The sequence below is a fragment of the Oncorhynchus gorbuscha genome, linkage group LG03, assembly GCF_021184085.1.
Source record: "Oncorhynchus gorbuscha isolate QuinsamMale2020 ecotype Even-year linkage group LG03, OgorEven_v1.0, whole genome shotgun sequence".
Classification (NCBI taxonomy): domain Eukaryota; kingdom Metazoa; phylum Chordata; class Actinopteri; order Salmoniformes; family Salmonidae; genus Oncorhynchus; species Oncorhynchus gorbuscha.
Window position 1 is genome coordinate 17,476,762 of NC_060175.1, and position 16,082 is coordinate 17,492,843.

The following is a 16,082-nucleotide window of genomic DNA, read 5'->3' on the forward strand; positions in this document are numbered from 1 at the left end:
TGCTAGTATGAGAGGGAGATGCAGAGTGAAACGGGATCCTATTCCATTCACAATTAATTCATTTATATGTTGGAATATGCATTACCAAAATATCAGGCAGGCGTTTCACACCTCATAGCAGGTTAATTATTTTCTTGCGATTCGACGCACAAAAGAGATGGGCACTGGACGGCGACTTTCAGCAATTGCAGTCAACTCAATCCTGCGAAATCCAGGTTATTGCGCCCGGTTCGTTGTAATTGCAGTTGTTTTTATCCAGGTGTGCGCAACGTTTAATTTAGAAACAGAAAACCGGATCGTCTACTCTGGACCTAAGGGATCTTTTTTCGGTTATTCCGTGGATTTTTTCTACAATAATGCATCTAGGTGAGTGCGCATTAATCTTACCACTCAGTGGTGTTTTAGGAAAATGTCACCACAATATACACAATTCCTTTCACTTCAAAAGTGATTTAAATTATTCCGTACTATTTTATATTCTTGTCATTCAATGTAGTCTAATTTCACCCATGGTCTACACGACATTGTATCATGTTATTGGCCTATATGCTACCACTGGGGCTTAGCCTACTATTTCGATTTGAATAACGGTTAACAGGGAACCCGCAATGGACAAGCGCAGGTTGATGCTTATTGTCATGAATCTTGCTCTGGGGGCAGAACTGAGAGATTCCTGCTAGATAGGCCAGCTGCAAAGTAGAAATGTTCTATGTCGAAAAAATAATAATAAAATCAAAAATTGGATTTTTGGTGTTAATTAAAGGTTAGGGTTAGACATCAGGGTTGCCAGTGTGGTTAAGGTTACGGTTAAGGTTAGGTTTAAAATCAGATTTTATGACTTTGTGGCTGTGCCAGCTAGTGACTAATCTGCAGAGCTGCCTCCAGAGTTTCAGATTCATGACAATAAATGCCAACCCGTTTACTCTCATGGGGTGATATCTTCTTCAATGGAAGCTCCACACGAAAAAAGGATCGTTTTTATTAGTCCATTCCTAAATGTTTTGCATGTCAGCAGTCAAGTTTTCAAGATATCGGACTTTCAAGAAGCAAATTGTCATCGGCCACATCATCATGTTAAGTAGGCTATTTTCCATTAGATTATTTTGTGGTATATTCCAGACAGACATATTCAGCATTTTTGCGGATTTGGATCAAATAAAGTGAAAATGTAAACCATTGGATGAATAGGGATTCCATGGACTTTGAATATCCCCCCGCCCCTTTCTGGAATTGTATTATATACAAAAATAGAAATGCAACAATTTCAAAGATTTTACTGAGTTACAGTTGTTATAAGGAAATCAGTCAATTGAAATTTATTAATTAGGCCCTAATCTATGGATTTCACATGACTGGGAATACAGATATGCACCTGTTGGTCACAGATACCTTAAAAAAAGGTAGGGGCGTGGATCAGAAAACCAGTCAATATCTGGTGTGACCACTATTTGCCTCAAGCAGCGCAACACATCTCCTTGGCGTAGAGTTGATCAGGCTGTTGATTGTGGCCTGTGGAATGTTGTCCCACTCCTCTTCAATGGCTGTGTGAAGTTGCTGGATATGGGTGGGAACTGGAACACGCTGTTGTGCACATTGATCCAGAGCATTCTAAACTTGCTCAATGGGTGACATGTCTGGTGAGTATACAGGCCATGGAAAGAACTGGGCCATTTTCAGTTTTGAGGAATTGTGTACAGATCCTTGCGACATGGAGCCATGCATTATCACTCTGAAACATGAGTTGATGGCAGCGGAAGAATGGCAAGACAATGGGCCTCAGGATCCCGTCACAGCATCTCTATGCATTCAAATTGCAATAGATAAAATGCTATTGTGTTCGTTGTCCATAGCTTATGCCTGCCCATACCATAACTGCACCGCCACCATGGGGCTCTCTGTTTACAACCTTGACATTAGCAAACCACTCGCCATACACGTGGTCTGCGGTTGTGAGGATGGTTGGATGTACTGCCAAATTATCTAAAACGACATTGGAGGCGGCTTATGGTAGAGAAATTAACATTAAATTATTTGGCAACAGCTCTGGTGGACTTTCCTGCAGTCAGCATGCCAATTGAACGATCCTTCAAATATCCGTGGCATTGTGGTGTGTGACAACACTGCACATTTTCTTGACCCCATCACAAGGCACACCTGTGTAATGATCATGCTGTTGAATCAGCTTCTTGATATGCTACACCTGTTGCCCAAATTTGGAGAGAAATGAGCTTTTTGTGTATATGGAAAATGTTTGGGATCCTTTTCTGAGCTCATGAGATATGGGACCAACACTTTACACTATTCACTTTTCTCAAATTTATGGATTCATGGGTGCTATTAGCCTACAGTAGAAGGGAAAGTCTCATGCAGGCCTAGTTTACAATGGGATAACTCTAGAGATATAACTTAGACATAATCGTTAGGCCTATAATGTCAGGAGTTAGGTTACAATGCTCATTTTGCTAATAGATAATAAAGACGACCCATTTACTCAAATCTGAGGGTCACCATTGACATCGGGGCTGAGCTGATCGATGTTTAAACACATTTTTAGAGGCTAGGCCTATATCAACTCTCCTGTCACAGCTTTCCTTCTACTGTCCTCAGAGGCAGAGTTGTTTTGATGCCATTGACTTAATAAATGTTCCCATTTTCTGACACCAGCAGCGAGGAAATTGTTTGTCTTACTCCGTTGGGGGGAGGGACAGATGTGTGTTGTGGAGTCATTACCAAGATGTTGATTCAGTCCAATTGTATGAGTCAGCTCTTTTTCTCTGGTGCTTTATAAGCTTGTCAGGACAGGACAACGGTAGCCTTTGTGCTGAAATAAACTAAATCTTTGAATAGTTATCTATTTTTATTGTTTTGATTTCACAAACTTGATCATATGACTGTTGATTGCTCCTGACATGTTTTGGGTCATTTTAGTCAAGTTGGAGTTGGTGGAAAACGGTTGATGTCACAGGGGGACAAATAGAGTGACATGCCTTTTTTTCTCACTTGCCCGAAAAGGCTCTCCTCAAATTCATTGCATGCCACAAGTTAGATTGTGTTGTCCCTTACAGGCGGTTGCCAGAGTTTGCTGTTTTTCAGCATGCCAAAGTTGTTTATGTGCCTCAGCGACATCCACGGTGTGAGTCATTGACCCTAGTTAACACAGAACCCCCAGTGTTTTGGTACAGAGGGTGTCTGGCAATAATATGTGATCTGCAATGTTAATGCAGTGTTTCCCCTACGTTAAAGTGTGGTGCTCATTCTCGTCATTTATTCCATTTCCACAGATTGTTGCCATTTGACCCTTAATAGCCCAATACTCCATTGAAATGTGTTCTGTGCTTAGCCTCCTTGGTGGAATAATATCTGAATTCATTAAATGTAGGACATGTAGCCTGCACTTCGTCTTTAGGATTGTGGAGAGATGTTTGAGCCCACTGGAGGTAGACCAGACCAGAATGTCCCACTATATATACAGTATATATACACTGCTCAAAAAAATAAAGGGAACACTAAAATAACACATCCTAGATCTGAATGAATGAAATATTCTTATTAAATATTTTTTTCTTTACATAGTTGAATGTGCTGACAACAAAATCACACAAAAGTTATCAATGGAAATCAAATTTATCAACACATGGAGGTCTGGATTTGGAGTCACACTCAAAATTAAAGTGGAAAACCACACTACAGGCTGATCCAACTTTGATGTAATGTCCTTAAAACAAGTCAAATGATGCTCAGTAGTGTGTGTGGCCTCCACGTGCCTGTATGACCTCCCTACAACGCCTGAGCATGCTCCTGATGAGGTGGCGGATGGTCTCCTGAGGGATCTCCTCCCAGACCTGGACTAAAGCATCCGCCAACTCCTGGACAGTCTGTGGTGCAACGTGGTGTTGGTGGATGGAGCGAGACATGATGACCCAGATGTGCTCAATTGGATTCAGGTCTGGGGAACGGGCGGGCCAGTCCATAGCATCAATGCCTTCCTCTTGCAGAAACTGCTGACACACTCCAGCCACATGAGGTCTAGCATTGTCTTGCATTAGGAGGAACCCAGGGCCAACCGCACCAGCATATGGTCTCACAAGGGGTCTGAGGATCTCATCTCGGTACCTAATGGCAGTCAGGCTACCTCTGGCAAGCACATGGAAGAAATGCCACCCCACACCAAAGAAATGCCACCCCACACCATGTCTGACCCACCGCCAAACCGGTCATGCTGGAGGATGTTGCAGGCAGCAGAATGTTGACGTGATCCACTTCCTTATGTCTGAAACACAGGCTTCCAGGGAGGGCAATTTTGGGGCTTCACCATGATTCATCGAAATGTACAGCTGTATATTGTCCGCATAGCAGTGAAAGTTAACATTATATTTCCGAATGACATCACCAAGAGGTAAATACAGTATATAGTGAAAATAATAGTGGTCCTAAAACGGAACCTTGAAGAACACCGACATTTACAGTTGATTTGTCAGAGGACAAACCATTCACAGAAACAAACGGATATATTTTCAACAGATAAGATCTAAACCAGGCCAGAACTTGTCCGTGTAGACCAATTTGAGTTTCCAATCTCTCCAAAAGAATGTGGTGATCGATGGTATCAAAAGCAGCACTAAGGTCTAGGAGCACGAGGACAGATGCAGAGCCTTGGTCTGACGCCATTAAAAGTCAATTTACCACTTTCACGAGTGCAGTCTCAATGCTATGATGGGGTCTAAAACCAGACTCAAGCGTTTCGTATACATTGTTTGTCTTCAGGAAGGCAGTAGGTTGCTACGCAACAGCTTTTTCAAAATGTTTTGAGAGGAATGGGAGATTCAATATTGGCTGATAGTTTTCTATATTTTTGTATCGGGGACATGATCCTAGATTAGCTGTCCTAAAATGAAAAACTTTGTAAATGCCTTTTGAGTGAGACAAGATCACTCACCTATATGTTAAAGGATCCATGAAGGGAGGGAAGTATATGTGGCCAAATCATTGCTCAAATCAGTTAAAAAACAACAACCGAAGATGAATAGATCAAAAGTACTCATTGCTTCATGTACTCCCACTATTTTTGGCCGACCGTGCACTAATACTGTGTTTTGTCTTCTGTTTTTATTCTACAGTTTCAGTATTCTGATTGGTGCTCCCAAAGCTAACACCAGCCAAACGAACATCATCGAAGGTGGATCTGTGTACTTGTGTCCCTGGAGCCAGGACCAATCGGATTGCAGTGTTGTCAATTTTGATAATGAAGGTAAGGTTCCTGGCTGAATAACCTGGTGGAATGAGTTGGTGTGAATGTGTGGAAAAGCAGCTCATCGATGTTTCTTCCTTGTGTAAAGAATGATGAGTTTCCCCATTCCCCATTTTGAAATCCAAGATGGCGTAGCAGTCAGGCGTCTTTTGTCTTCGTCTTGTCGTGTCCCGTGTATATATATTTTTATATTTTTTTCTTCGCATATATTACTTAAAAATATATTTTTCTTGACCCCAACTTCAACATACTCTCATGCAACCCGCCTCACCAAATGTGGTATGGATCTGCTATTTTCTCTACTTCAGAACCGGAACCCCCAACAGAAAGCTAGCCAGCTAACTAGCTACTAGCTAGTAGTCAGCTAGCCACTGCTAGCGGTCATCAGCTAGCATTCAGCCCAGACAACTCCTGCCAGTCTGCACAACGCGATTCAAGCCAGAGTGTATAGGACTCCTTATTCTCCATATCCCCGGATTCCTACCGCAAGCTCTGGACCTCTTCACCTGGATCATCGCAGCTAGCTAGCTGCTATCCGATTGGCTTCTCCTGGCTAAACTCTCTGTCCCGAAGCAAGCACCAATTAGGCTGAAGCTAGCCTATGCTAGGCCCATCTCCCGGCTAGCTGAAGAGGTCCATCAGCCACTCCTTGGGCTACAACACCTATTTTTCCAATTGGCCTGTACCCCTTTTATTGCCCCACCGATCCATCACGACTGGACTACCAACGTAATCCGCCCGAGGGGGTTTTTCAACTGGCTCCCCCGTCACGACATCCCCTGAATGCCCATCTGCTAGCCTGCTAGCCGCGGCCCGCTAGCTGTCTAGAGCACTCCGGACTGCTAGCTGAAGTAGTCCATCAGCCATTTTTGGGGGGGCTACTATACCTATTTTGATAATTGGCCTGGACCCTTTTACTACAAGGAACCCTGCTGATCCATCACGACTGATCGCCCGATGTAACCGCACGAAAGGGATACAACTGACTTCTTCCGTCGCAACATCCCTCTAAGGCCCTTCTGATAGCCCCGGCCTGCTAGCTACCTGAATAACCGTGTCTCCAGCTCACCCAGCTACTCACTGGACCCAATGATCACTCGGCTACACATGCCTCTCTCTAATGTCAATATGCCTTGTCCATTGCTGTTTTGGTTAGTAATTATTGCCTTGTTTCACTGTAGAGCCTCTAGCCCTGCTCAATACGCCTTAGCTAACCCTTTAGTTCCACCTTCCACACATGCGGTGACCTCATCTGGTTTAAATTATGTTTCTAGAGACAATATTTCTATCATCGTCACTCAATGCATAGGTTTATCTCCACTGTATTCACATCCTACCATATCTTTGTCTGTACATTATGCCTTGAATCTATTATACCGTGCCCAGAAACCTGTTCCTTTTACTCTCTGTTCCGAACGTACTAGACGACCAGTTCTTATAGCCTTTAGCCGTACCCTTATCATACTCCTCCTCTGTTCCTCTGGTGATGTAGAGGTTAATCCAGGCCCTGCAGTGCCCAGCTCCACTCCCATTCCCCAGGCGCTCTCATTTGTTGACTTCTGTAACCGTAAAAGCCTTGGTTTCATGCATGTTAACATAAGAAGCCTCCTCCCTAAGTTTGTTTTATTCACTGCTTTAGCACACTCTGCCAACCCGGATGCCCTAGCCATGTCTGAATCCTGGCTTAGGAAGAGCACCAAAAACCCTGAAATTTCCCTCCCTAACTATGACACTTTCTGACAAGATAGAACTGCCAAAGGGGGTGGAGTTGCAATCTACAACAGAGATAGCCTGCAGAGTTCTGTCTTACTATCCAGGTCTGTGCCCAAAAAATTTGAGCTTCTACTTTTAAAAATCCACCTTTCCAGTCTCCCACCGTTGCCGTTTGCTATAGACCACCTGGCCCCAGCTGTGCATCCTAACCAAGCTGCCCCCCAAATACAACTATGCTGTCTTCAATCAGGATCTCACTGATCACTGCCTCATTGCCTGCGTCCGTAATGTGTCTGTGTCTGACCACCCCTCATCACTGTCAAACGCTCCATAAAACACTTCAGCGAGCAGGCCTTTCTAATCGACCTGGTCCGGGTATCTTGGATGAATATCGACCTCATTCCGTCAGTAGAGGATGCCTGGTTATTCTTTAAAAGTGCTTTCCTCACTATCTTAAATAAGCATGCCCCATTCAAAAAATGTAGAACCAGGAACAGATATAGCCCTTGGTTCACTCCAGACCTGACTGCCCTTGACCAGCACAAAAACATCCTGTGGCGTACTGCATTAACATCGCATAGCCCGCGCGATATACAACCTTTTAGGTACGTTAGGAACTAATATGCAAAGGCAGTTAGGAAAGCAAAGGCTAGCTTTTTCAAACCGAAATTTGCATCCTGTAGCACAAACTCCCAAAAGTTCTGGGACACTATAAAGTCCATGGAGAATAAGAGCACCTCCTTCCAGCTGCCCACTGCACTGAGGCTAGGAAACACTGTCACCACCAATAAATCCATGATAATCGAGAATTTCAATAAGCATTATTCTACGGCTAGCCATGCTTTCTACTTGGCTACCCCCACCCCGATCAACAGCCCTGCACCCCCCACAGCAACTTGCCCAAGCCTCCTCCATTTCTCTTTCACCCAAATCCAGATAGCTGATGTTCTAAAAGAGCTGGAAAATCTGGACCCCTACAAATCAGTCGGGCTAGACAATCTGGACCCTCTCTTTCTAAAATGATCTGCCGAAATTGTTGTAACTCCTATTACTAGCCCCCCCTAGGAAGAAGTAAACATTTCGCACCCCCCAACTCTCCGCCGCGACTGTAAATAGTATAATTTGTCTATAAAAAATGTATAAGTACACCTCTGCATAACATTGTATCCATTGTATTTGATACTGAAAAATAAAATAAAATAGCACAATATATGAAACACTTTGACCTATAAAACAAAAATGAATAAAACGATTTGTGCTGATTTAAAAAAAATCTAAATGAGGAAGTCAGGATTAATTGCTACAATGAGCACATTTTACAGAGCACAGTTCAATGTTTAGCTGGGACCTGTACTTGGTCTTCAGTGCAGCAACAGCAGAGAAGCCAGTCTCACAAAGATAAGATGTTGCAAAAGGAAGAAGAATGCCCATGGCCCTCTGCCCGAAGAGTGGATACTGCCTCTCTACATTCAGCCAGAATTCACCCAGTGTCTGTGATGTGAACCTCAGTCTCAATGTGGAGTCAGGCGTCATTTCAATGAACTGGTCCTCCTCTGCAGAGCTGAAACTAGTTGGAGCTGGTGCATTGAAAGGATCTCTCACCCAGTTATATTGGGAACTGTTTTCAGGAAAGTACTTTTATTTTTGCAGCACTTGCATCATCCAGCATGACAGAGACCAGGTCTAATGCTGCAGGCAGTATCAGCTCCTCTGCTATGGGTTTTTGCACTGAGCAATTTGGTACGCCACCTTATATGATGCTAACAGTGCTCGCTGGTTTACTGAAGTAGCATTCACAAAGCGGGAGGATTGTTGGCAATATTCGGCACGTTTTCGCTGAAAAAATTCAAGCGGCTTATCAGCGTGATTGGGGTGTAATGTCTCCAAGTGTCGCCTTAATTTATTTGGCTTCATGCTGTCCGCTGCCAACAATTTTAGACACAGTAAACATACCGGTCTTTCCTCATCCCCCAGTAGTCACAGTGAAGCCAAGTGCTACATACGCTTCGTCATATCTCCTCGTCTCCCACCGTAGTCACAGTGAAGCCAAGCGCTACATACTCTTCGTCATATCTCCTCGTCTCCCACCGTAGTCACAGTGAAGCCAAGCGCTACATACGCTTCGTCATATCTCCTTGTCTCCCACCGTAGTCACAGTGAAGCAAAGCGCTACATACGCTTCGTCATATTTCCTCGTCTCCCACCTTAGTCACAGTGAAGCCAAGCGCTACATACGCTTCATCATATTTCCTCGTCTCCCACCTTAGTCACAGTGAAGCCAAGCGCTACATACGCTTCGTCATATTTCCTCGTCTCCCACCGTAATCACAGTGAAGCCAAGCGCTACATACGCTTCATCATATCTCCTCGTCCTCCACCGTAGTCACAGTGAAGCCAAGTGCTACATACGCTTCATCATATCTCCTCGTCCTCCACCGTAGTCACAGTGAAGCCAAGCGCTACATACGCGTAGTCACAGTGAAGCCAAGCGTCATATCTCCTCGTCCTCCACCGTAGTCACAGTGAAGCCAAGCGCTACATACGCTTCGTCATATCTCCTCGTCCTCCACCGTAGTCACAGTGAAGCCAAGCGCTACATACGCTTCGTCATATCTCCTCGTCCTCCACCGTAGTCACAGTGAAGCCAAGCGCTACATACGCTTCGTCATATCTCCTCGTCCTCCACCGTAGTCACAGTGAAGCCAAGCGCTACATACGCTTCGTCATATTTCCTCGTCTTAGCATTCGGGAGACTTACTTTTGTCTCATTATCTCCGTCTCTCTCCGCCTTTCTTTTCATCTCTGTTAAATATTTTTCCATGGTGTCTCTTAAGGGTTTGTTATCTGCACTTCACATCTCCTGCTCTGTGCTGTGTGCTCTTGTTCGGTGCAAAAAAAACTACTCCCTGCAGCAAAAAAAATGCATGTTCCCCGGGGCCCCCCAGAGGGGCGAGCCCCACTATTTGAGAAGTACTAGCCTGTTCAACCTCTCGTTTGTGTCGTCTGAGATCCCCAAAGATTGGAAAGCTGCTGCGGTTATCCCCCTCTTCAAAGGGGGAAACATTCTAGACCCAAACTGCTACAGACCTATATCTATCCTACACTGCCTTTCTAAGGTCTTCGAAAGCCAAGTTAACAAACAGATCACTGACCATTTCAAATCCCACCGTACCTTCTCCGCTATGCAATCTGGTTTCCGACCTGGTCATGGGTGCACCTCAGCCACTCTCAAGGTCCTAAGTGATATAATCACCGCCATCGATAAGAGACAATACTGTGCAGGGAGTATTTCACCATTCATCGACCTGGCCAAGGCTTTCGACTCTGTCAATCACCACATTCTTATCAGCAGACACAACAGCCTTGGTTTCTCGAATGACTGCCTCACCTGGTTCACCAACTACTTCTCAGACAGAGTTCAGTGTTTCAAATCGGAGGGCCAGTTGTCCGGACCTCTGGCAGTCTCTATTGCGGTGCCACAGGGTTAAATTCTCAGGCCAACTTTTTTCTCTGTATACATCAATGATGTCGCTCTTGCTGCTGGTGATTCTCTGATCCACTTATACACATATGACACAATTCTGTATACTTCTGGCCCTTCTTTGGACACTGTGTTAACAAACCTCTAGACGAGCTTCAATGCCATAAAACTCTCCTTCCGTGGCCAATGCTCTGCAACCAATCACTGACCACACCTGCCCGCCCGTCCAGCATCACTACTCTGGACGGTTCTGACTTAGAATATGTGGACAACTACAAATACCTAGGTGTCTGGCTAGACTGTAAACTCTCCTTGCAGACTCACATTAAGCATCTCATCATCCGCAGAGTACGACCCTGCCTCACACAGGAAGCGGCGCAGGTCCTAATCCAGGCACTTGTCATCTCCCGTCTGGATTACTGCAACTCGCTGTTGGCTGGGCTCCCTGCCTGTGCCATTAAACCCCTACAACTCATCCAGAACGCCGCAGCCCGTCTAGTGTTCAACCTTCCCAAGTTCTCTCACGTCACCCCGCTCCTCCGCTCTCTCCACTGGCTTCCAGTTGAAGCTCGCATCCGCTACAAGACCATGGTGCTTGCCTACGGAGCTGTGAGGGGAACGGCACCTCAGTACCTCCAGGCTCTGATCAGGCCCTACACCCAAATAAGGGCACTGCGTTCATCCACCTCTGGCCTGCCCGCCTCCCTACCACTGAGGAAGTACAGTTCCCGCTCAGCCCAGTCAAAACTGTTCGCTGCTCTGGCTCCCCAATGGTGGAACAAACTCCCTCACGACGCCAGGACAGCGGAGTCAATCACCACCTTCCGGAGACACCTGAAACCCCACCTCTTTAAGGAATACCTAGGATAGGATAAAGTAATCCTTCTCACCTTAAAATATTTAGATGCACTATTGTAAAGTGGTTGTTCCACTGGATGTCATAAGGTGAATGCACCAATTTGTAAGTCGCTCTGGATAAGAGCGTCTGCTAAATGACTTAAATGTAAATGTAAATGTACTTACCCAGAAAGACTCACAGTTGTAATCGCTGCCAAAGGTGATTCTAACATATATTGACTCAGGAGGTTGAGTACTTATCGAATCAACAAATTAGTGTTTTATTGTTCATGACTTCTCTTACAAATGTTAGACATTTTCTTCCACTTTGACATAACAGGGTATTTTGTGTAGATCGTTGACAAAAAAAAAGGCAATTAAATCTCTTAAATTTTAATTCCATTTTGTAACACAACAAGATGTGTAAAAAGTCCAGGTGTGTGAATAGTTTCTGAAGCTAATGTATGCTGTATTCAGACATGAATGCACATAACCTGGATACAAACCTTCTCTTGCACGTAAACTGTTTATACATACACAAATACAGACACATGCACTGCTTACAAACCTATCTGTGATCACAAACACATACTGTGTACACAAAAATGTGTGCTCTATACATCCACCGGCTTATATGCACACAGATATACACCCTTATAAGTACATTCTCGAAATTGAAGGAACAGCTGATGTGATAAATTAATTCAGGAATTAAGATGATAGCCGTTTTACACAGACATGCAGGAAGACACACACACACACACACACACACACACACACACACACACACACACACACACACACACACACACACACACACACACACACACACACACACACACACACACACACACACACACGCACACGCACACGCACACGCACACGCACACACTGCCCTGGGCCCTTCCTTTCACGTGCTTGTGCATCGCAACGTTTCCCATGCAGGTCTCTGTTCAAAGAGTATAGTGTGTACTACAGACACAGTCCAGACCCCAGCAGCCAGACAGACATAGGGCAGACCCCAGCAGCCAGCCATCCAGCCAGACAGCCAGACAGACAGACCGACCGTCAGGGCAGCATGCATCAAACCGATACTGCCAAGTCTACCGCATCAAATATTTTAACTTCTTCATCTTAAACTTTTTCTTACCTGGGAAGAAGTCTATTGGCCAGGAGTGACTTTCTGAAATCAAATGTTATTTTTTACATGCGCCAAATACAACAGGTATTTCACCTTACAGTGAAATGTTTACTTAACCAACAATGGAATTTGAAGAAAAATACCAAGAAAATTTGTAAAAGTAACAAATAATTAAAGAGCAGCAATAAAATAACAATAGTGATGCTATACAGGGGGTACCGGTACAGTCAATGTGCAGTGGCACCATTTAGTCGAGGTAATTGAGGTAATATATACATGTAGGTAGAGTTATTAAAGTGACTATGCATAGAAAATAACCTGGAGTATCAGCAGCGTAAAAGGGGGGGCAATGCAAATAGTCTGGGTAGCCATTTGATGTTCAGGAGTCTCATGGCTTGGGGGTAAAAGCTATTTAGAAGCCTTTTGGACCTAGACTTGGTGCTCTGATACTACTTTTTTTTAACCTTTATTTAAACAGGCAAGTCAGTTAAGAACAAATTCTTATTTTCAATGACGGCCTAGGAACAGTGGGTTAACTGCCTGTTCAGGGGCAGAACGACAGATTTGTACCTTGTCAGCTCGGGGGTTTGAGCTTGCAACCTTCCGGTTACTAGTCCAACGCTCTAACCACTAGGCTACCCTGCCGCCCCAGGGCTTGCCGTGCAGTAGCAGAGAGAAAAGTCTATGACTAGGGTGGCTGGAGTCTTTGACAATTATTAGGGACTTCCTCTGACACCGCCTGGTATAGAGGTCCTGGATGGCAGGAAGCTTGGCCTCAGTGATGTACTGGGCCATACGCACTACCCTCTGTAGTGCCGTGCGGTCGGAGGCCGAGCAGTTGCCAAACCAGAGCATCCTGACGGGTTGCATCACTGCCTATCTCTCAACATGACTAAAGTTTGACCTTTCTCATAGCCCAGAACCAAGTCTCTCATGTGCTCTCCTAGCCAGCTGCTTGATGTTTTGCCTGTCACAAGAAACTGTTTTACCAGAGCCCCCCCACCCCCTTCATAAAATAGGGATCAGACTATGAAGGACAAATGTTACTACAGTAACAATGCATTCCAAGTCCAGCTGAACGGTTTGATGCTTGCCAATAGCAAGGTGGATGGATTAAGAGCTGAGACTTAGACAGAGTTATAAAAACATGTGGAACCGTGTGACATCAAACAGGGATGACATGAGGGATCATGTTGAGACAAAGTTAACTTACAGTAGAAATCACCGTTTCTGAAACTTCTCTTGATTTCCACCAGCCATTCCTTTTTTTTGTTGCAGTAGTGCCCCTTTTGTATTTGTTGTGTTTATTGGACAGGATAGAGAGAAACAAGTATAGAAGGAGACAGAGTGCTAGAGCGCAGTGGGATGGATTGGAGCCCATGCTGGCAGCGGTAATACACAGTACATGTCACCAACAGGCAGTGGCTGAGATCGATAGACCACCCCAGCCATTGCATTTATTTGATGTATGTTCAGTGCAAGGACACCTGATTCAAATGATAAACTAAATGTCATTTGTCACATGCTTAGTAAACAATAACAGTGAAATACTTACTTACGGTTCCTTTTCAAACAATGTAGAGTAGAGTTAAAGATTAAACATAAATACAGTGAATAAAAAATAAAATTTTGAATAAAAATAACATGGCTATATACCACCAGTAGAAAATAACATGGCTATATACAGGAAGTAGAAAATAACATGGCTGTATACAGGAAGTAGAAAATAACATGGCTATATACAGGCAGTAGAAAATAACATGGCTATATACAGGAAGTAGGAAATAACATGGCTATATACAGGCAGTAGAAAATAACATGGCTATATACAGGAAGTAGAAAAGAACATGGCTATATACAGGAAGTAGAAAATAACATGGCTGTATACAGGAAGTAGAAAATAACATGGCTATATACAGGCAGTAGAAAATAACATGGCTATATACAGGAAATAGGAAATAACATGGCTGTATACAGGAATTAGAAAATAACATGGCTATATGCAGGCAGTAGAAAATAACATGGCTATATACAGGCAGTAGAAAATAACATGGCTATATACAGGAACTAGAAAATAACATGGCTAAATACAGGGAGTACCAGTACCTAGTTGATGTGCAGGGGTACAACATAATAGCATGGCTAAATACAGGGAGTACCAGTACCTAGTCGATGTGCAGGGATACAACGTAATAACATGGCTATATACAGGGAGTACCAGTACATAGTCGATGTGCAGGGGTGCGAGGTAATAACATGGCTATATACAGGGAGTACCAGTACCTAGTCGATGTGCAGGGGTGCGAGGTAATAACATGGCTATATACAGGGAGTACCAGTACCTAGTTGATGTGCGTGGATACAACATAATAACATGGCTATATACAGGGAGTACCAGTACATAGTCGATGTGCAGGGATACAACGTAATAACATGGCTATATACAGGGAGTACCAGTACCTAGTCGATGTGCAGGGGTGCGAGGTAATAACATGGCTATATACAGGGAGTACCAGTACCTAGTCGATGTGCAGGGATACAACATAATAACATGGCTATATACAGGGAGTACCAGTACCTAGTCGATGTGCAGGGGTACAACGTAATAACATGGCTATATACAGGGAGTACCAGTACCTAGTCGATGTGCAGGGGTACAACGTAATAACATGGCTATATACAGGGAGTACCAGTACCTAGTCGATGTGCAGGGATACAACGTAATAACATGGCTATATACAGGGAGTACCAGTACCTAGTTGATGTGCAGGGTAATAACGTACCAGTATAACATGGCTATATACAGGGAGTACCAGTACCTAGTTGATGTGCAGGGATACAATGTAATAACATGGCTATATACAGGGAGTACCAGTACCTAGTCGATGTGCAGGGGTACGAGGTAATAACATGGCTATATACAGGGAGTACCAGTACCTAGTCGATGTGCAGGGATACAACGTAATAACATGGCTATATACAGGGAGTACCAGTACCTAGTCGATGTGCAGGGGTACGAGGTAATAACATGGCTATATACAGGGAGTACCAGTACCTAGTTGATGTGCAGGGGTACAACGTAATAACATGGCTATATACAGGGAGTACCAGTACCTAGTCGATGTGCAGGGATACAACGTAATAACATGGCTATATACAGGGAGTACCAGTACCTAGTTGATGTGCAGGGATACAACGTAATAACATGGCTATATACAGGGAGTACCAGTACCTAGTTGATGTGCAGGGATACAATGTAATAACATGGCTATATACAGGGAGTACCAGTACCTAGTCGATGTGCAGGGGTACGAGGTAATAACATGGCTATATACAGGGAGTACCAGTACCTAGTCGATGTGCAGGGATACAACGTAATAACATGGCTATATACAGGGAGTACCAGTACCTAGTCGATGTGTGCAAGGTAATAACATGGCTATATACAGGGAGTACCAGTACCTAGTAATAACATGGCTATATACAGGGAGTACCAGTACCTAGTTGATGTGCAGGGGTACAACGTAATAACATGGCTATATACAGGGAGTACCAGTACCTAGTTGATGTGCAGGGGTACAACGTAATAACATGGCTATATACAGGGAGTACCAGTACCTAGTCGATGTGCAGGGGTACAACGTAATAACATGGCTATATAC

General features: G+C 44.1%; 1 pseudogene; it reads left to right on the top strand.

Annotated features, from left to right (window-relative positions):
* Positions 1 to 16,082, top strand: part of LOC124027031 — a 61,887-nt pseudogene continuing 45,805 nt past the window's right edge.